General features: G+C 41.0%; 1 protein-coding gene across 1 annotated transcript in view; it reads left to right on the forward strand.

The window, feature by feature from the left end:
* Positions 1 to 2,947: 2,947 nt before the first annotated feature.
* The window catches only part of PTN (pleiotrophin), a 79,385-nt gene continuing 60,426 nt past the window's right edge, over positions 2,948 to 21,906 (forward strand). Inside the window, exon 1 of the mRNA XM_030467929.1 lies at positions 2,948 to 3,462. The gene's annotated coding sequence lies outside the window, so the exon portion shown is untranslated. The remainder of the gene's footprint in view (positions 3,463 to 21,906) is intronic.

Raw genomic sequence — 21,906 nt, forward strand, 5'->3', positions numbered from 1 at the left:
GGCATTTTGGTAAAAAGCACAAACCCCTGCTAGAAGCTGATGAGAACCAAGTAAGTGTCTCCTTCAGGTGGCTTGTGAATGACTGCCTGAAAGCTGAAAAACACAGCTTCGAGGGGAAAATTTGTTTCTTTTCAAAGGAAAAAAAAAATCAGTGAGAGGAATTTTATTATGGGCAGCATTCTATGTGTTGGCACAAACCATGACTACTGCTGAGAGCTTCTTTCCCCAAAATTGCCTCAAGCATTCACTGATTGAATTAAGATTCTAACTGGGATCTAATACTTTTGGATTGTTTATGAAAGCATTTGCATGTGGCATCAATCAGAAGTCCTTTATAAATTCCTATATCCCTATCCCTCACTTTTCTTTTTTAAAATAAAATACATTCTCCTCTCTGTTTTTCATTAGGTTACCAGCTTTTGTTTGGGTAGCAAAGAGGATACATGAAAATAGAGACTTGACTTCTACAACTGCCAGTCCATTCCTCACCTCTGGTTTTTGGCTGGGTTGGAACCCTGAGCAGCTGTAAACAAACTGAGGATTTTAAAGGTAAGTATCACAGGCAGTCTGCAAGCAAATTCTCCTTTCTAGGTTAGCCATTTGTCCAGATGAAAAAAGCAGTAATCAAAACCTATTTTTTTTCTGTATGGATTTGTCTATATGTCACAAAAAATGTAGATTAGGTTGCATTTCCAGACACTATGTCCGAAATAAAGCATTGCCTGGGAGACAAAATGGAGAAATTCTTTCAATGAGACTCTCCAACTTCACAGTTTCTTTAGTAATGAAAATATCCCCATGGCCAGTAAATGGTCCTAGTTTATCTCCCATCAGTTCCTTTTCTGCTTGTTGTACTGTTCTTCCTCACTGGGAACCAGCACAATAGGCACATTGGGGCTGTGATTGACATACAGTTCATGGCTTAACACAAGAAGTTAGTTACATTGCTCTTACCAAGACTGTTATATTCACCTACTCTCTCACCTCCTTCTATACCTTTTCAAGCTCTGTCTCAATAGCAAAGGTTCAGTCAAGAAATTCAAGTGTTATACTCTGTTATTATCAAAGGCATCAAATACAGAGGACAATTTGGGGAACAGAATATCTTCCTGGATTTTTACAGTGCTTATTGCATTGGAAACTTCAAGATACAATTGAGACAGAAATAATATTAGCATTAAAATACATTTACATTTTGTCAATTGGAAACTGAGACACCTTCTTTGTCAGTCATAAGTGCTTCAGACCACAATCTGTCCTCTAAGCAGCTGTGTTAAGTTTGCCTGCAGTTCTGTTTTGGACTTTCTGAATCAAAACCCAAGCTATATCACACCAAACTAGTTTCGGTGCCTGTAAGCTTAGTTTCAGGAACTGAATTTCTGAGCTAAGGAAAACTAGGTGTGAAGAAAAGCTGTGAGTAAATTTGGTCACAGAGTATCTATTGACTTTGCTTCTAAAATGTAATGAACAATAAGGCTTCTAATGTCATGCCACCTTTGGGAAAAGCAGCTGCTTTCTGCAGAAAGCTTCCATTGTTTTCTGAAAAGATGAAAACGTTAATTTTTCAGTATTTTTTGCTAAGGCTCAGATTTCTTTAAGGAAAGGAAGAGGTCTCTTGACCCACTTTGATGCAGTCTGTTTTGGTTTCAGTCAAGGGCAGCTTACAGATCATCTTTTGTCCTCTTTTCTACCTTCTCTTTGTTACTCAGACATGATTGACCACCTGAAATGTGCTATTGTGGTCATATGTAGAAACTGAGGGCTTAGAAAGTCGGTGACTACCAGGTGTTTTTTGATGGGAAGTGGTACCAGGATTTGTTTGACAAGCTTTCAGGAAGGTGTAAGATAGCTATCAAGGATCCATCCAGATTTGCATAGCCCCAAACACAAAGTTTACTACAGACTGCTCACTTCCTCTCATCCAGCTGCTAGAAAGAACATTCTCTCCATCTCAAGCTACCCCTTTACCCTGCAAATCAAAGTTGTTGTTTTAAATTACATCATTGTCATTAAATCTGCTGGTAGTGCAAACCCTGAACAGCCATGCCAGGACTAAACACATAACTGTGTGATGAAAAGAAGATGCCAAGGTGTGGATGGAAGGGAGTAGTTTACTTTACTAAGAAAGACTCCAGGTGGGTGCAATTGCCCACGCTGGGACTAGCAGCACAGAGCTTTTCATTGTCACAGATGGTAGGTGTTAGATGATGCAATGTGTATGGTGCCAGACAAATTACTTTTTTAGCTCATTCCTCGGGAAACAGGAGAAGAATCTGAACTGGATTTCTGTGCAAACCTGGAACAGGAGCTGCAAGCTGCAACCCCAGCTGAGACCCAAGCAGTCAATGGGCTCAGTATTTCAAATCAAGGTAGAGGCTTGCTCTGGGGACGGGGAATTACATAGAAATTGCCTGGAGTTTGGAACAAGTCCACTTAGTTTTAAATTAAGCTGTGAGCTGCGGAACACTCTTATTCAAAGGATGTAATGAACCTAAAAGTTGGAAAAGGCTGCTCCTCAATGAAACCCTTGATATAACTCCAGCAACCACTACAACCAGAAGTGCTGAAAAGCCCTGACGAAAGTTGTTCTCATGGCACTTTCAGCCCAAGCTAAAAGCTCGATTTTTCATTGTTGTTGTGGTGGAGTTTTTTGTTGTGGGTTTTGGGGTTTTTTTCCCCATCCCCAGCAGTATTTTCAGACCAGCACTCCCCCGGTTTAAGTGGCAAGCTAGAAGTCAGTGAGGCTAAAGTTAAAGCTCCCCACAACCAAACAGCCAAAGGCTACCGGGCAAAAGCTGTGGATGTTTGTACCGGGAAAGGTACTTGAAGCCTTGGCCAGGGGGTACCCCTCCGGCCCTCGGCTCCCCCCGTCATCCGCCAGGGGTGCGGTAAAGATGAGGAGGGGGAAGTTCCTTGGGCTTTAAAGCCTGGTACCGCCTGGCCAGGCTCTCCCGCGGCGAAGAGGGCAGTAGAGCCACCGCCGAGTCCCGTCCGCCGGCGGAGCACCCCTGTCCCGCCCCCTCCCCACCCCCCAGCTCCCCCCTCCCGGCGGCGGGGGCGAGGCTGCCCCGCGGGTGACCCGCCCGACGGGCGCACCCCCACCGCATCACAGGAGGGGGCAGCGCGGCCGCTCGCTTTGCCCCGCCGCCCGCCTGCCTCCTGCCTGCCTCCCGCCTGCCTCCTTTCCTTTCACCGCCTGGCTGCAGCCCGGACTCTGCCGAGTCAAAGCGCGGATCAGGTTCCCTGCCTCCTGTATAAAAATCTCGGCGAGAAATCTCCGGCGGGAGAGACAGACGGGGCGCGGGAGGAGCGGGGTGTGAGGCGGTAGCAGCGCCCGGCGAGCCCGTCCGTGGGGAAGCGCTTTAAAGGACGCGCTGCAGCGGCAGCAGCAGCCGCTGCTCACCGGGGTCGCCCGTGGCTTGCCCCTCTCAGCTGCGAGAGAAGAGCCTTTCTCTGCCCCAAGTAAGTCCGAGGGGACGGCGGGGACTCCTGGGGTCCGCCCGAGGGATGATGCCCCTCGCACTCGCTCTCCCTAACCCCGGCTCCGGGGGAGTTGCCCCAGCGGGGCTGCGCAGCGCCGGTCCTCCCTGGTCGCCTCTTGCGAGGCGGTGGGGTTGGGTGGGAGCCCGGACCTAGCGGGGTCACGGAGGGAACCCGAAGTTTCGGAGACACCTGCCCGAGGGGCAGGCGGGGAGCAAGGTCTGGGGGTGCCCGGGCGTAGGAGGGGGGTGGTGGAACCTCCCTGGTCCCCGTCGGACTTTGCCGTGTTGGTGGGGAGCGCTGTCGCTTTCGTGCTGGCGGCGATGGGTCGGTACTTGGGGCGTTAAAAAAGCCAAAGTAGGGTGAGAAGGAGAGAGGTTGCGGTGCGGGACGTGACCCAGCGGGGAAGGGACGCGGGAGTCCTCGTGCTGGTCCATTTGGAGAGGACAAAAGGGCAGCGGAGTGACCCCAGAGCGGCAACCCCCCCCTCTAGGTCCCAGTCCCCCTGTGCCAGGAATGACTCGGGGTGATGAGGTTAAATTGTACCCTCAGACCGAGCACTTGAACTGGTATTTTTCTTGAGACTTAGCCTTCTTATCTCTAGTTTACTTTTGGTGGAAGAATTGAATCTAACAAGTGCTGATAGATGTATTTAAAACTGCTGTTCCTAATTTACGTATCCTGTTTCATCTGGAGGGGTGGGTTGGGAGAAAATCTGAGTTAACAATGGTAAAAATACAGTTTCCTCCTGTTGAGCATACAAATTATTCTGCATATGTGTCATGGTCTCCAGCATCGATGCTTCTAACTCTTCCTTCATCCTCTCCTTTTAAAAAATAGAGCTTTTCAGAGGGAAAAATAAAAAATCAGTCTCAATTCTTTGGGAGCTCATCTGGTCCTCGCTCATGTTCTAGTTGGATGTTGCACCTCCTCTGTCCCACACTGCAAATGTTCTGCCTTGGTGGTGAATGTTGACTGGGCATTAGCTCTGTGGTATGCTCTGAAGGTGGCATCTAGGATGTAAACCCTAGGGGCTGGTTGGTTCTTAGGAGCATTGTGGAAATGTTCGTGATGTGCATTAAGTCTTTCTTTGTAAAATAAGCCTGCAGCTCTGGGTAGTGGTAGGTTTTTTTAACTAGGTCCTGTTTGGTCGAAATGATTTGTTATTACACTGGGAGAATACTTTACCTGTGGCTCATCAACTCTTGAACTCTCTGCCGTTTCCTTGTTTTCCCCTTGGGGCTTGATTGTTCTGAGCTTTTAGCAAAGTTCAGCTTTTTGGAAGAGAAATAAACTGAATATTGGGGAGGAGGATGACGAGGGAAGGGATGGATATAGAGAGAATGGAGAGATATGGGAAAACTTGTTATAATGAATAGTGGTTTTTTATATTTTCTGGACAGTATGCCCGAGCTGGTCTGCAAAGCAAAATATATAGGTTTAGTTTGTTATTTCCCCCCCCTCTCTATTTTTGTTTTCTTAAAAAAAAAAAATAATAATAATAATAAAAAAAATTTAAAAACCAAAACAAAAACCTGAACTTTTGATCATGAGAAAAGTGCAAAGGGCAAAAGGAAGCTAGAAATTGTGACAAATTTTGTTAATTTGCTGTAGTAAGGAAAATTGGGAGGTGAATGGAGAGGGTACTTTCTTCCCTGGAGAGGACAAACAAAAAACAAAACAAAACAAAACAAAAAACAAACAAATAAACCAACCCAGCAAATAATCGCCTGCTGGATAGTTTAGTGACTCTCCCTCAAGGGAAGGAAAGCGGAGTTTTATTGTACCTCTGTCTCCAGGCTAAGCTAAACTCTTTGGTGACTTGTTACTTAAAAAGCTTTGAATGAAATCGAAGGACAGAAACTTTCTGAATTTAGTGTACCCTAGAGCAAGCTCTTTGGTGGAAAAAAGAGAAGCCAGCAACAAATCTTTCAGTTACAAATCCCAAGTCTTTGTTTATAGTGTAGAAGTGGCCTAAGAAAAACAGATTTTTTTGCAATTATCCAGATGTCTATCACCAGTTCTTTGAGTTGCAGTTTGTGGCTGAGACATCCTTGCCAGCAGAAGGCTGGTCTCACTGTGGGATTACAAAACATAGTGCTGCTATCCCAGTGCTGTATGCCTGTATTCCTCTATGCCAATACTGGTACAGAGGACACTTATCTTATTCCTGACACAGTTGTGCTGATGGATGTTTTGTGTAGATTCATCTGTCACTAATGTGAATATTATTACTTAGCTGACTTCCAGCAGCCACAGCTCCAGCAAGGTACTCCTCTGACATGTCCTGTGTTTCTTCTCACTCATTCTCGGAATGGTTGTTCCCAAGTCTTCAGATAACAATTAAAAATAATCTTTTACAAAACTCTGAAAATGCACTTATTTAATTATACTCCTTTTTATTTAGCGTGGTTTTGCAGTAGGGAAGATGTGGTTTATCAAGTGGTAGAGTGTAACAAGTGTTCCAGTGGCATTAGGAAATTAGGGATGGAGCTGGCATTGCTCATGAAACCTCCTACTCTGTTCAGACCCCCTCATTACCTACGCTCCCAACCACGGTGTTTTTCTGTGGGAACTGGTCTTTAACAATGTACTCTTTGCTTTGATATTTACAGCCTCTTGCTGATCAGTGTATCAAAAGCATTTTCATTTAGAGGATTCATTTCAAGACTTTAATTGAGGAAATCTCTTTGTTTCCAGCCTCTGTAATAAAACCATTCAAAATGCTGTCTTTGAACGAACTAGGTCACTGTAACGTGCACACACAGAGTGATTCTCATCTGCTTAGGGTAGCCTGCATTTGGTCGACCCATATCCCTGGTGAGCTTGTCCCTGATTTATCCTTCTTGGACTGCCTTGTTCACAGGGAGCTTATGCTGAAAATTCACTGCTGGGGGTCATTCTCCATTCTTGGCATCTCTGGCAGCCTTAAGCTTAAATTGCAGCCTCGTTTTCCGTCCAATCAATACCACTCTTATGTTGCTGAGTTTCCATGGTGCCCCCAATCTTCTGTCTACATATTGATGTCTGACAGCAGGAATAGCATTCTGTGTCTCTATATATACTTACTAAACCTGTCAAAACTATTTAGGGTCTGTCGCACTAATTTATATCCATATCCTGATATTATTTGTATCTGTTGAGCTTTGACTGATGGAACTCGCTGCAGTAAGGAATCAGCCCCAACAATGCACTCCGGGGATGGCTCAAGGGAAAGGGAGAAAGACTCTCTTCTAGAGTAGCTGGGGTAGTCTAGAATCCTTTGAGCACAATAGAGTCATTTTGAAAACATCCAAGTCTCAATGGCTCCAAGTTAATGCTTTGGAAATCATTCTCCATTGTGCTGCTCTGAATGCACAGAGGGTTCTCTCGGATGGAGCCCTGGAGGGGGAAACAGAAAAGTGGGCATTGTCGAGTGTGCACCATGCCTGTCTTTGAGGAGAGTTGGGAGAAATGTCAGTCAGCTGTCTCACAGCAACTTTCTTCAGCAGAAGCACTATGGAAAAATGAAATTAAAGGAGTTAGCAGCATCTTCTTTAATGTGGATGGTTAAATTTTACTGCAATAACAGAGTGCTGTAGTTTCATAAGAAACTCTATGGTGATGCCTCTCTAGACTGACACAGCAGCAACTAAACAAGATGAGAAAAGGCATAGCTTCTGTGTGTCATTCATTTCCTAGGGACTGATACCTGTTATTTATGCCAACATTAACAGATGCTAAATAAAGACCAGTAGATTTTTTTTTTCCCCCCATTTAAATAAGCTTTGCAAACTGTTGATCTTGTATTGAAGAGAGGTGGTCTTCAGCTGGAGAAACTCTTTAATCCCTCTAACTTTAACATGAGTTTGATCCAACCCATGAAATAAGAGTTGGCAGTCAGTATGGAATTTGCTGCTTAAAATTTTGTTCTTCAGTTGCCAGAAGAACTGATTTTGTGATGCCAAGTTCATGAATACTTTTCAAACCCCCTTCAGGCTCCTACAGTCTTTTCACTGGTGAAAAGTAGACCTTTAAGACTTAAAGAGCCCTCTTGCAGGTGGGGTTTGACATAATGGTATTAAAATAGTTCAGTTCATTAGGTTTTCAGCAGTGGCTCACCTTGCTGTGGTAGAAAGGGTCAGTGGGACTTTATCAAACTAGACACTCTCTTGGCCTGTATCTCACACATTTTATTCCAAGGAACAGAATCAGTGAACCATTTAAAATATATGGCTCTGCCTCCTGCAGTGTCACCATGATGATTATTTTTATTAAACTTTCTGATTTCCTTGCTTGCTTACATATGTGGGAGTGACTTTAAAAACTGTAGTTATCTTGCAGACTGATTTTTAATGTCTTTCAGACCAAAGGTTGAGAGAACACAGCTGTATGCAGTTTCATGGGAGATGAGAAGGGGGAATGTGAGTACAATAAAGAGCTAGATATATTACTGATTCAGGCAGGTGACTTCCAGCCCCTCTGTGCCACCACTCCAAAATGCCTCTGCCCTTCTTTACTTTCCCAGAACAGCAGATTCAGGTTTCAATGTGATTAAGCTCTAAAGGTGAGGCATAGAGCTGACTATATCTGAGGCAAAACCTGATTTCATTACATTACAGAAAATGTATTACTATATTAATTTGAGCCCTGGGAGCATGTTTCTTGGCAAGTGCCATGGATTGTATGGCAGCTGCAATAGAGGGGTAAAGACTTTTAGGGCCGATGAAAATTGGGGATTTTTTTGGTAAAAATAGTCTCTGAAAATAAACAATGCTTGAGGCTCCAAACCACTGCCACTTAGTGAATTGTAAAGTTCAATTTTAATCTGGACCTTTCTCCTCCAAGACCTGCCAGCACTATTTCAGAGTTCATTAAATATTTCACAAGAGTGTTACAAAAATCTTCCTTCCTCATTAGTTTCTGCAGTCGTCCAGTGTATCTTAGACCTTGCAAACATACCCTGTTAGAGTTGTAAATGATGCCATCGTCAAGTGCCTGTGGGGATGGAAGAGAAAGACAAGAAATTCTCTAATACCTCAGACCAAATGCTTGTTTTGGCACTGGTCCACAGCTAGCCAACAGCTTAAATGAAATCAAATTTCTTCCATTTTCACACAGTGTTTTTTGAGCAACTTACTATCTGGATAAGTTCTCCTCCCAGGAGTAAAGTTGGCCAGAACAACTTGGAGGAGAGAGGATGCTCGGTGGTCTCTTCTTTCCTTCTCTAAGCCTCTCTGTGCACTTGGGCTGATTCTCTGTCTTAATGGTCCAGATGACAGTGAAGGCAGGCACAGCACAAAGGACACTGGCAGTGAGGTGGAGGTGGCCTATTTTTCAGGCATGGGTGCAAAGTTGGTCATGATCTTCCAAGCTCATTAAGGAAGGTAGACCACTCTGCTGTTGTCTTTACCATCTGACTTAGCTACCCACATCTGCCTGTTGCCTTAGGCTGTCCTTAAGGATTAGAAAGTTAAAATAAAAAACAGATAATTGTGCTCTGTGGGTATAGAAGACAGAAGGAATTCTCTGTATTGACACAAGCAGTAACTATATATATATATAAATCTGTGGAAGTCAGAGTGTCCCTGTCTGATTGCAAGAAATGAAAGTAACTGAACTGGCTTCTCAGATTCTGTTCAATTGGGTATCAGGCACAAAACCTGTTTTGTTATTTTGGTTTTCTTTCTCTGAGCCATTCAAACAATGGCATTAGTTTCATAACCAACTAAAGATGATCTGACTATTGCGTTTAAAGCTTCCTTGTTTCTGGTGGATCAGTAGCACAACAGATTTATTTATGTATTTATTTATTTTTTTTAGCTATACTTCTCACACATCACGTATCTCAAAGTGCAAAAGAGCCTTAGTAGTGCAGTGCAAATGTATGCACCCATCTGTAGCCAGCAACAGAAGGCTCACAGTCTGGAGTAGCTTTGCCTCCGTGACAGGAGCATCCAGAATGTGCTTAATATTGAATGTAGGTACTTCTCACATCAAAAACTTTTTTATTTAAAAATAACTATTTTGCAGGTGGTCTTTTTTTTTTTATTAATTTTTTTTACAGGTTTACAGCATGCAAACAAGAGTGGAAAGAGTGACATTGGCTCAAAATAACATCTCTTATACACTTCTAGGCACTTTGATGTTAAAGGATGGATCACTTAAGAAGTCTACTGTATTTGAAAGTGATATAGGAAGGGACTTTGGAATAACCTTGGTAGAAAGATGGCAGCTCTAATATGGCTCTGGCTCTGCAGTGTTACAGCACTACGAGGTCTCTGTTTGCTTTTGGACAACTGAACTTCTTCCATTTCCATACTGAGATCTTTTTCAGCTGTCATAGAATCATGTTCTTCCTGTCAAGCAGAGATAGTAAACATTAATTAATGTTTAGTATTAATTATTAATCATTAATTAATACCTTTCCCATTATTCAGGCAAAGCTGATACTTTGGCAACAGCTTCATCAGAATAAGGACTATAGAATTCAGCCTAATTTGTAAAAGGGAGCTCACCTCTTTGTTTTGGTGAGAAATTCTTCAAAATAAGACACAAAGAAGTTACAATGCTGGTAAATGGTTGTAGCTGTTCTTGCAGTTTTTGCCTCAGAGTATCATTACTTTCACTGAAAGTGTCTTTGGAGTGAAGCATGTTTTAGTAGATTAAAGATAAATTAAAATATTGTTCTGATACCATGCCTTAAATCTGGTAGGGAAACACTTTTTTCTTTTCTGAACAATAAAAATTACTTGTGCAAAAGTAGCCACCCTACCCTATTGAGCAGAAATTGTTTGAACTTCTTGTTCTGCCTAGGACAGTTTAGCCTGGAAACCCAGTCCTCTATGGTAGTGGCTGAGCTTTCCTTCTGATGCTGATTAAAGAGCCCTGAGATGCTCTGATTGCTTCCCCAATAGCTTGTGCCACCTGACTTCATGGTTGCTTGGATTGCTGCCTTCCCAGAGGTCACAAAGATCTTTTTGTTTGTGCAAGAGTCACTTGCTTTTATTAGAAGCCTGCCTGAGTGCAGCAGATACGCAGTAGGGGCTGAGGGATGGAAAAAAAATCTACCAGCTTTCCCTTTAAGTCCACCAGATAGGATTTTCAGCAGTCTTCTAAAAACACTGCAGGCTTTGATTCAGGAACTTCCTGTCATTTCACTTATTAAATCCTCACTTACCTAAGCTGTCCCTTCAGCCCACGTTTCTTGCCTGGTTTGCGCGTTGTCAGATGCTTTTGCTAATCTCTGGAGTTGATGTTTGCTGAAGTGATTATTTGGCAGAAGCCTGTGAACAGGCATGTGTGTGATTGCTGTTGGCATGGCAGTATGAGATGGCATTAGCATACTTGCTCCATGCTGCAGGCCTCCCCCTTCTAGGCTTACTTTTTTGCAGCAAGGGGACAAAAAAACCCCAAACCTAAACCTAACAAACCCAGAAGAACATGGGGTAGCCAGTTATGGTGATCATCTGGCCACTTTGACCTGCATAGTTTAGAAGAGCCTGAAATTTTCTCTTATTTTCCATGTATTAATCCTAAATAGATCACTCACCAGCAGAGTGATTATAAGGGATTATAAGATGCCTAAAGAGTGGTATCTATATGGAATCTAGTTTGCAGGATAAAGGAGTGCTAAAGAAGAATTGTCAGGCTCCATTCCCTTCGTGTTTCTTAGTTCAAGAACTTATCTTTAAATGGGACATGGAGATTACTTTGTGTTTGCAGTCAGTGAGTGACCACTGGAATTATAGGTAGATGTATTTTAAGAAGCATCAGTCTCTTCTCTCCATCTAATTGGAGGTATTGTCTTTGCACATCTCGTGAATTGAAACAGATTTATTTGCTTTGAGTTGCCTCTCTTAAAACAGTGAGATTCACTTAGACAATATAACCATAACACTGCATGGGAAACCTTTACTTGACCAGTCCTTTGATTTTTAAGTTTAACACAGTAGAAATAAAAATCTCTAATGATACAGTATGTGTTCAGGTGCATGATGAGTTATGATGAGTGGGTAGGGGTGAAATCTCTTGTGATAAGTTTTATGGTACAATTACCATGGGGCCTTTGGTGGCTTTACTTGGTGTTTTTCTGGGCAACTATTTAAGCGTTTTTAACTACTTAATTTTTTTTTCTTTTGGTGAAAGTCAAACTATTGACTAACAGGTTTGCTCCTCAACTTTCCAATGTAATGTAAACTGTCCATGTTCCTAACATTCTATGGTGTGGGCCTGGGCATAACCTCTTAATGAAACTGAACCTTATTTGACTGTCTGGTGCTGAGAAAATTCCGACTTTATCCTGATGAGAGGTGGAGGTTGCTGTCTTCTCACTGGGATCATCCCTTGGGTTTACCTTTGAAAGAAGAAAACTTTCTGGCTTAATGTCTGAAATGGTTTTGCAAAGCTGTCTGGAATCAGAAATGTGGGAAAGCGGGGAACATTTTTTCTCCCTGTCCCTAAATACCTGCAAAATAGGTCATGTTTACATGATGAAAAATATGAACTTCAAAAAGGGGTGGGAATGAGAAGAAAAGCGGTTGAACTCCTTGCTCTTAAGTATAATTTCGATTTAGAGGAGTTATTTTGAGACTGATTTCACAAAACTTTTATAGATCCTTTTAGTGTTTTGCATCTGAGATAAAATTTACTAAAACTTCCTTATTTAGCATGATGTGCCACATGGCTCTGGCCTTTCCTTGTCGATTTCTTTGTGCCCAAATTCACAAGGATGGGAGCTCTTGAGAATGGCGCTTGAGAATATATGTATACAAGTACAGGACTAAAGAACAGAGGTAGTGCAATACAGCAATCACTTAGTTTATTTAATTGCTATGTACTATAGTTTAGTTTGAATTATTTATGGCTATATCTGCAAGGAAGTAGTCCTTTAAATAAGAGCTCTTCTTTCCTGTGCTAACCACAACTGTAGGTTGAGTGGATATGGAGACTGCCTTTTTATAGAGAAAAAAATATGAGGTGTTGACACTTAATCCCAACATTGTGCTTAACACACTCAAGTCAAAAGCAGGTCTCTGTTTGGAGAAATTTCTCAAACTGTAGGGATATGTAGCAAAATTATGGTATCTAACTTTAGGCTCTCCAGTTGCCCAGTGCATACCAGAAATGACAAGTTCACATCTTTCTGTATCGACACTTTCATCATGTGCAATAAGGCTCTAATTCTTGTTGGGATTTTACCAGCTGAGATTTCTCAAGTAATTCGAGGTGGGAATTTTCTTGTCTTAGATAGCAAATTCTGAAACAAAACAAAACAAACCCAAAGCAGGAGAAATCTATGAAGCATAAGTTATCTAGGCCAAGAAAAACTGAGGTTGGAATGTTTCACATAAGACTTTTTAATTTAAATTTATTTAAATTTAATTTAAATTTTTGAACTACTGAATGCAAAATTTGTGTACCAGGTCAGTAAAATGCTGGTGTGTATCTGAACACTTGTCTCAACATTAGAGGAATGGAAACTTGAGCCTACATATAAGAGAGACACATTTGCTACTGTAAGCTCTTCATCAGGCTCTATGTTGTCCATGTGATGCAGTTCATTGTGGCATTTTTATTGTGACAATGTCTTAGGAAGAGTGGTATAGTATACAAAACTGGGGTATGAGGAGCATTTCCTCAAATTTATACTTTCCTGATCAGTTTACATTTTTTCAAAGCATACCTTTGAAAATTAGAGTATAACTTATATGTAAAAAATTAATTTGATTTTAATTGTAACAATAGTAAAAACATTTGTAAAAATGTAATTTGTAAATTATTACAAAAATATTTGTAGAAAAATGTCTATTTGTGATAATTTAATGATAATTTATAGTAGTTATTTACGATTATTACTACTATAACTAGAGAACAGAATAAAAGTGGAATTTTGATTCAGTTTTTTTCCTCAAGACTTGTGCATGATCTTTTAACTTGCTCCACAGGACATGGTGTTTGGCATTTTATGTATTTTTTTTTTCTCCCTGTACCATTATAGCCTCTGTTTCAAAAGACATTTCAGCAATTTTTCAGTGTTAAGTAGACCCTTAGGCTAGAGTAAGTATAGTTTTCACTGCCTGATGCAGCATGTGATTTGAGTGAAATGAAAGGGATGTTTTTAAAAAACCTCATTTATATCTGTCTTTTATTCTTCCAGATTTAAAAAAGTGTTCTTAAATTTTTATTTCATTTTTGATTGTCTTAAACCTCTGGAGCATCAGATGCTGCAGATGTGGTAAGAAGATGTGGTAAGATGTGATAGCTGGTCCCAGGTGAACTGTCCACTCCGTGCAGCCCCTTCTCTAATTTCCTTGCTCAGCTTCCTGGCCAGTCCCAGTTTTGTGACCTTGCAAAGCTAAGCTGCTGAAGGCTGCTGCTGCTTGTATAGCAGAAACTATATCAGGCTGTGCAACAGGTCTGGATTTTTCTAATTCATTGATCACTCCCCATGAGTAGTAGGCCAGTAGTGCAAGATGGGAGAGTGGATGGAAGAGTGTGGGTCAAGTTCTGTAAAAACAGGTTTATGTGGACTGCTCTTTGCAAGAAGCCTTCGTCTTCCTTAGCTTTAAACGTGCACATATAAGCAGTTGATTTTTCCACAAAAAGATAATCTGGTTTCATTTTGAAGGTGTATTTCCATAGCCCTGGATGGCTACGGTTTCCTTAATCTTAATTCTGAATTCCTCTGTCTGGGATGTCCTTATTTTCATAACCTCAACTTCTCTTTGCTGTAGCCGTTGTTCTATTTAAATAGTGTAGTAGGTCACCTTTATAAATAGTACACAGTCTCTCATGTTTCTTATTTTTAGGGGCCTTTTACAGCCAGTCCCATGCCATGTTCTAAATCAACAAAATGTTTCAGCTACTGTTAACTGGCAGCACATTTCATTACCTTGTTTTCAGTTCTTTCTTTCAGATTCTTCATAAATGCAATTGATTGACAACACTGATCCTAGGCTGAACTTTGGGTGCTACAATTTCCTCTTCTGTAGGAAGAGCTGATTATTGTTCTTACCCAGTGATTCTTGGTTCCTTGACTAATGTTCAAAGAGTGATAGGACCTTACCTCTTTTCTCAAGATTACCCAGCTCTCCCAATAGCATTTTTCAAAGTCTTTGAGACTCAAAACAATTTACATTTAGTGAAAAATAGCTGGGATAAGTTTTTACAAGATTCTTGTCAATTACTGAGGCATGATTTATCATTGGGAAAAATGTACTTTTCTCGACTCTCAGTTTCTGGGGCTTCTGTTTCAGGCTAGCTGGTTTACACCTGCCTTTAGCTGATTTTTTTTAGCTCTAGAAATGCAGTTCAGTGCAGAATTTCTTGAGTTTTCTTTTTTTTCTTTTTTATTTATTTATTTTTTTTAATTTACTTCATTTTGTTTTCCTAACTCCATCTGGCAGTTCTGCCTTGAGTTCTTCCTTTGGATCAGATGATGTCATGGGTTTCTCTTCCCTGCTTTGAAGTGAAAACTGAGGCAGAGAAGCTGTTAAACCTCTGTGCAATCTCTTTTTTTGCCCTCACTGACTTCTTTGTGTCATGGTGATCTGTCTATAGGATCCACTGGCTCTTCTGGAGCTTAAGATTCTCATGTACTTAGGGAACCTTGTTACTTGTCACTATGTATTTACCTCCTCATTCCTCAGCCTTCCTCTTGGACCTCTTCATCTCCATTTTGCAGCTCACCTGCAAAATGGGTTTCCATTTTCTGTCTCCTCAAGTTATTTTGTGAGTGAACACATCCTTAAACAACGTTTGAGGAGTCCTTTTGTTGTTTTTCTTTTTTGTTTGTTTTTTTGGGGTTTGTTTTTTTTTTTTGCCTCTGATGCCAGGAGTATCATCAGTGATTGCACTTTGGCATAATTTCAAAATATGCTTGCTGGTTCCTTGCATGCTTTGTTAAAGGAAGACTCACAGGGAACAGAAAGAAGTGACTCCCAAATACCATGTTGCTTGAAGCCTGGTTCTATTAGGACTGGTGATGACCTCACAATTTTATCATCCATTATGATCGTGTAGTAACTTTGGGGTGAAGATTTCAATGTATTATGAGATAATTATATATCTACATAAATATTTTATACATATAAATATATCTATATAATATCTATAAATATATACTAAATACATTCAAACTGTGGCAATTTTCCCTTTGGAAATTAGTCCAGAAAAGTAGCTATGTCTAATTCCTGAATAATTATTTTCCATTGTTTGGTACAAATCCATTGTAGTCTTTCCTTCTGCAAGCTTCAAACCAGCTGCCAATGCATGAATTGGTTATGCTGACCAGAAAACATTTATAAAAATTATCACATTTTCACATTTCTGTAAAATGGCTTTGAACACAGAGTCTTTTACATCATCCATATCTAATCTGAATTGGAGGCTTGTTTTCTACCAGAGACCATAACTCAGTATTTGTATTCTACCAGAGATTGGAGTGTAGAATTTGCAGCTGGAAACACTCCCTTGCAATGCCCCCCTGCAAGGAAATGCTTGGTGAAGAGAAGCTGAAAAGTCAGATTTGTACTTACAACTTCTTCCTCTTTCTTACTTGGTGTGTGTGCAAGTAAAGCTCAAGCTCATGTGATTTCTCCTTTTAAAAGAATCCCCTATAAGCAATATAGCTAAAGGCCTGACCTAACGTCCATGAAAGCAACTAAATACTTACATAAATATATAGATTCATTGTGATTTAGATTGGCAGTATAATTTGTCATTAACACTTTTTGTGTTACTGCCTTCTTTTGATTAACACTTGAGCAAACTGTGCTCCAGGAAACTGTTTGTGATACCAGAAATGCAAGCTGATTGCACTCATGTACATCCAATTTGGTGCTCTGATGCTTTCCAGCTGTGGTAAATGGACAACTGTTTGAAAACAAGTATCTTATCAGAGTTGGAATATCTTGTGAAAACTACTCATTTTCCCTTAAGTCTGGCTGTGTTAAATTAGTCTGATGGTGACTAAGTCTCCCTGCATCTGGCAATGAATGTTTTTAATATTAACTTCGCATAGTAGCACACTTCTAAAATGTCTTTCATTTAACTCCTAGAATTATTCATACTCTGGGCAAAATTGATGCCTCCCTCACAGTTTCTATTATGGAAAATCAAAGCTCATCAAGTTGAGGTTACAGATAATTTAAGGGTATTACCTTTTATGTAATGAATCCCAAAGCAAGTATTTTTTTTTTAATGGTATGAGCCCTTTGTTGCATCCTTAATTTTGGATCTATCTGGCATGCTTATTGGTGTGCATCCTTAATTTTGAAGCTATCTGGCATGATTGGTGGTGGTCAGGGTTTGAACACCTACTTAGGTGCTTGCTTCTCAGCAGGAGATCAGGACCAACCCCTTCTCCAGGTTGCATCTCTGTTCACAGGATGAGGGATACAGGGGGCAGCAGTGTGTTATCACCAATTGATGTCACAACAAACAATCTCAAAACCTCTCTGCATCTTTTTTTTTAATATTTTGATGCAAGCAGAAGAAAATCAACGTACACAAGCATATGCCAAGAGCAGGAAGGGAAGACTAATGGATCAGGAAGACAGAAATGAGTTTCTGTATTTAACAGGATTTTTTTCTGTGTGCTAGTGGAACAAGATTTATAATAATGGTTACCAATCACAGAAGTAATTTGAGCACATCTGTAAATTCATGTCTTTAGAGAAAAGGATCTATAAAGGAATATATAGAGAGGAAGGAGGCCATTATGAACCTCAGCTAGGCAGTGTATGCAGTCATTCTGCATTAATTTTTAGTAATGAAGACTATGTAAGTTAGACACAACATTTCCATTTCCATATAAGCCTGTTAAGTGGATTGGGCTGGGCTTAGGGAAAAGTTCCTTCCTCTTCATGATGAGCTCAAGTGGCTTTTATTCAGGGTGCTGTGAATGGGCACAAGGGTTTAGTGCTCCTTGTCATCATGTGAGTTGCCTTACAGCTTTTTAAATGACACGTGCAGCATCCTGAGTAATAGAAGCCAGCCAAGGCTGTAGTTGGCCTCCTTCTTCTAATGTTGGTGCTTTTAGATCATCTGCTTATAGTGCTTTCTGAGCATGGTGAATGAAGGGGGAACAACTGTTAACTTTTGTTTAAAACATTGTTTAGGTGGGAGGAGAAGAATAGGATGCCTGGTTTTAATGGTAATCTGCTGTGTGTAGCCTTTGGAAATGAAATAACTTGACCTTTCTTAATACAGGCTTGTGTTTCATATCCAGTGGCTATTGCTTCACAGTGAGGGGATTTGGTGGAGGAGGGAAGAGAATAACTTTGTGTGTTGATCAAAGCTCAGTGGAAACGTTTTTGTCATACCACAGGTAGAAACAAAGACCAATGGCCTCCTGGGACTGGAGAGAGCCTTCAGCTTTGGATGTTGGGTCTATGGGATTTGACAGCTCAGTTGACACAGCAGTGTCGTATTAGCATGCTGATAATGCTGGTGTACTCTGCTGCTCTGGTGTTCCCACTTCCCAGCTCATGAAGGATTCATGGCATTGCCTTATGCTCTGCCTTTCTGTATGTGAGGTTTGCAGGGGCCCCACAGCTCTGGGAGGTCCCAGCATAGCTTGACATTGATCCCATTTCCCTCCTTCTGTCTTCTCTTGGTGGACCAGAAAGCACATGTGTAGAGCTTGCAAATCCCAGCAACAGAGGTCCCAAGGCTAGTGAAAACCAAAATAATCCTGAGAAACTGGGCAGTTTCTCTGCAATTGAATGAGTGTTTCGCAGAGAAATGAAACATGATGTTCTCTGGGGTTAATAAAATGCATGCACGTAAAATTTGGCAGTATGGCTGTAGAATAGCAGGAGAAGGTGTGACAGGAGTTTCTGTACACTGCTGAGGATGCTGTGTGTTTTTCTGCTAACCCAGCCACTCCAGGACATCTGAGCTCTAGTCGTGGTTTGTATGGGTTGCTAATAACTTTGATGCACGGGGACTAACCAAGCTCCTGAAGGCTTTCAGGCACAACACGTTTTGGCCTAAGAATTGTTTTCTCCAAGTGAGAAATGAGTGCAGGGAATGGAAGATGTTTGACCTCATTTCATACTACTTCAGCATCTGCTAGTTTAAGTGGACACCTCTCACAATATTTGGGTTCAGCATTTGTGATTCCTACTACATCTGCTGTAATTATCAAGGCAGATGAAGATGATGTCCAAGAAAGGAAAGAAGAGGATTGCGAAGTGCTCTAAGCCTGAGGGCAGAGAACATCTATGATGTACTGTGACAAGCCAACGCAGGACACACTCAGAAGCATCCCCTGCCTAGTGTTAATTGTAAAACCAGCTGAAATTCTGTGCTCTTACACCCTTTTCCCAGGGCCAGCCCTGAGATGGCAGATGGGGCAGTGAGGTTGGGATGAAGGGCTTTCCCATTGTGGGCATCAGTGGATCCTGTGGGTGGTGATTAAGAAGTGCTGGCAGTGTGGTGGTGGTGAGTACAGTGACACAGATGACCTTGTGGCAATGCATAGATTTTTTTCCTCCTTCTGGTTAGAAGAGAAGAGGGAATGCAGAGGAGGTGCTGTGGGATAAGACACACAGTTTATGGAAGTCCAAGGCAAGAGAAATTAAATGGTGAAACCCATTTGCAGAGCTGCTGAGCGTGGGACTGTTGCATTTTACTTGCCTGCAGCTACCTTGGTGTAGCTAATGGTATTTAATGCTCTGTTGTTTGTTGTTCTTTTTTTTTTTGTTTGTTTGTTTTTTAATCTTATTCATGTATGTAGTACCTCTCTGGGAACTAGAAAGAGCAGAGGGTAGTTTGCATTTGACACAGATTTATTCCTGGCTGAATAATCTGCTCCTGCGATGCTGTGGACCTCTTCCTAAGCAGGAATGTGATGGGGCTTCCATGAAAATCTGGTTTTCTGTGTCATACTATCAATTCAAAAGACTTCAGCTTTTTAAAAGCTGGTCTGGGTCCATTTCTGGGTACCCTCCCCCATTCCCTTGACCATTCTAACTCCTTTTTTTAATTCACAGCACCTGAAGCTTGAGGAGAAATCCCATAAAAAAAAAAATCTACCTGGAGTCTCTGGATTCTTTACTGCATACACAGTTCAGGGTTTCTCTTGCAGTCCATGGGGAAAAAGAAGAAAAAAAGCTCTTGCTGACAGAAAATGGGCTTAAAAAGGCAAGAGATTAAAAAAGTGTACATTAAGCTCCCTTGGATGTAAGGTCAAGTGGGTGGAGAATCAGACTGCAAGGGAGATCAGAGGCAGAGCTCCTTCAAAGACGATTCTCCAGGCAGGTGAGGAACTTGTTGGTCTGATGGCAGAAAGTTTGCAGACTGTTTTAGGAGGTTCATGTTAAGGTGCTCCTCAGAAGTCTGGTTGTTAAAGAACATCTCTTTCTCATTTTCGTGGTCAAATGGCTGCATAAGATAGAAGCTTCAACTTGCTTCTAGACCTTGGATTGGTCCTGCAAAATCCAGCCAGCCAGTTGTGAGAGGGGTTAATTCACACCATTGCCACAGAAGACAAAATGGATCTTTGAAACAAATGTGGTAGAGGGGGTAAACCCATCAATCATGTGAATACTGCTTTGCAGTAATTCACAACTGCATCTTTTTTCTTAAGCAAGGGCTGGCCAAGTCTGATCAATCCCTTGGCTCTCAAATAGGTCTCAGCAGGCAGTAACTTGCTCCTTGTGGGTTTGTATGTACATGAAAGCCCACTTTATATCAACTCCATGGAATAGTATTTTTTTTTTCTCCCTCTAAGCCCCTTAGTGCTAATTCAGTGCAATTATACTCATTGAATAAAGCACTGACAGCCCCACTCCTCCCCCTTTCCTGCCAGGATATTGGCCTAAAAATCACTAGATGAAGAAAATTAAAAACAACTATGAGATTCTTTGTTCTGGCCTTCTACATAGGATTTTTTTATTTTAATATAACCCGTTGGTCACAATTTCAAATATTTTCTTTAAAGCTAAAGACTGAAAATACCTTTTTTTTTTTTTTTTTTTTTTTTTTTTTTTTAAATTAATGAAGAGTTAGACTTTAGTCTTCAAGAAAAACACTAAATATTGTAAAACTCATTACCAACTGAACATTGGCATCATTATTAAAAGCCTAGGGCTGCTGAGGACCTCTTTCTGTCTTTTTGGAAATGCTGAAAGGTGCCAGGAAAAAGCAGGGAGCCTCTTTCCACCTGTTCCTTCCTATGTCTATTACTGTGTCTTAGAGATAGGTGATATTTTCTCTGTTGTGTTTTCATGGCTCAAAAGAAAGATGCAGGTGTCTTGGCACAGTATGTTTTAGTCTTTTTAGCTTCATACATACGAGTGAAACATGTAGCTAGAAGTATCTGGCAAACAGTGATTAAAAAAGGATTTTAGGGGTCATAGGAAGTGGGCATTGGTAGATGAGCTCTGCATGTAGCACTGTAGAGAAATGTTTAAAAACATTTTTGAGGTATATACATGAGAGGGCTGGACTAGGGTGATGATGCTGATGAGAGGCAATACCAAGATAAAGTATTCTGTCTTGGTGTTGGCATTTTCAAAAGGAGCAAAAAAGGAAAAAAGAAAGGGAAGAAAAACTCTCCAACAGACTGATGGCAGAAAAGAAGTTTGCTCTGTGGGTTAAAGAGCTTAGCCTGGCTCACAGTCTCAAGAAGAACAGATAACAACATTATAAATATCGTTTAGGGAAGAAAAATAACAAGTACTGAAGACCTCTATAGCTTGCTGGGGAAATCCATGATAAGAATAATTCAATTACAAACTAATTTATTATTTTACAGTGTTGTTGGCAAGAGGCAGGATGATAATTTTGAAAAAGCTTTCAGAGAAAGCAGTGAATTCCTCATCTAATGAGGTGTAGATAGCAAATGTGGAGTGCTGGATCCCAGAAAAGGACCTAACTTGCATCTGTGTCACAAGGACATCTATTTTGTCTTGGAAGAAGAGTTTTGCCCAGTTGCTCAGAGGTGCAATGTGTGCAGGTCAGCAAAGCAGGAGCTTGTATTTCAGAACAGAGCAGATGTGTCCTGCTTTGACACATATTGCAGTCATCTTTTTAACTCTAATACCTGAATATTACTAATATTAAGGTTCCACTTTGTTTTCTACAAAGGCTGCAGCCTGTTTCAAGAATCACACCTCTTGCCTTGTCCTTTATCGTATCAAATTCATATCAAATTGGATCTTGTAGATCCACAAGAATAGGGCCAAACATGTGGAAAACAGTGAACAGGCAGACATACATTATAGAAATTAAAAGGGTTATGCTGGGAGGGCATTTACCAACAAAGCACTGAGTTGCATATTCCTTCCTTTCTAAGAGGATTTTGGTTGGTTGTTTTTTGTAATAGTTTTGTTTTAGTTTTTTTGTTTATTAGATTTTTTTGGGTTTTGGGTTCTTTTCATAGAATCATAGAATCAGCTGGGTTGGAAGGGACCTCAGAGATCATCGAGTCCAACC

Source organism: Calypte anna, chromosome 1 (genome assembly GCF_003957555.1).
Source record: "Calypte anna isolate BGI_N300 chromosome 1, bCalAnn1_v1.p, whole genome shotgun sequence".
In the NCBI taxonomy this organism is placed as follows: domain Eukaryota; kingdom Metazoa; phylum Chordata; class Aves; order Apodiformes; family Trochilidae; genus Calypte; species Calypte anna.